A 512-nucleotide genomic window follows, 5' to 3' on the forward strand; every position below is an offset into this window, starting at 1 on the left:
CATTCGGAAACATTTTCTTTCAGCTCTTCGTCATCGTTGAAGTGTTGACCGCCAAGGAAAGACTTCAGATGTAAGAACAGATGATAGCCGCTAGGAGCTTTTCGGTAACAATTTCATGAATTAATGATCGTGGGATTTGGGGGAATTCCATAGCGAGAGCACTCATTGTAAACTTACGGTTTTCCTTGATCTTCTCATCAATCGTGTGAACCAGTTCTTCTGTAATCAAAGATGGACGCCCACTTCGTTCTTCATCATGCACTTCATTACGTCCTTCATTAAACTGTCAGACCCATCTTCTCACCATTGAATCACTCATCGCATTTTGTCCGTAAACCTCGCAAATTTGCCGATAAATGTCAATCGGTTTCACTTTCTTTCATTTTCGATCAACACCGACATTTTAAACAAGCACAACAAAGCGTACGAGACTGACAGCGATCTCAAAATGGCGCACGTTTCTTCTCCTTGATACAGAGCGTCTGCCGCGCATGCGCGGAACTGCGATCGCA

The sequence above is a fragment of the Photinus pyralis genome, unplaced genomic scaffold (genome assembly GCF_008802855.1).
Source record: "Photinus pyralis isolate 1611_PpyrPB1 unplaced genomic scaffold, Ppyr1.3 Ppyr1.4_LG1, whole genome shotgun sequence".
Taxonomy (NCBI): Eukaryota; Metazoa; Arthropoda; class Insecta; order Coleoptera; family Lampyridae; genus Photinus; species Photinus pyralis.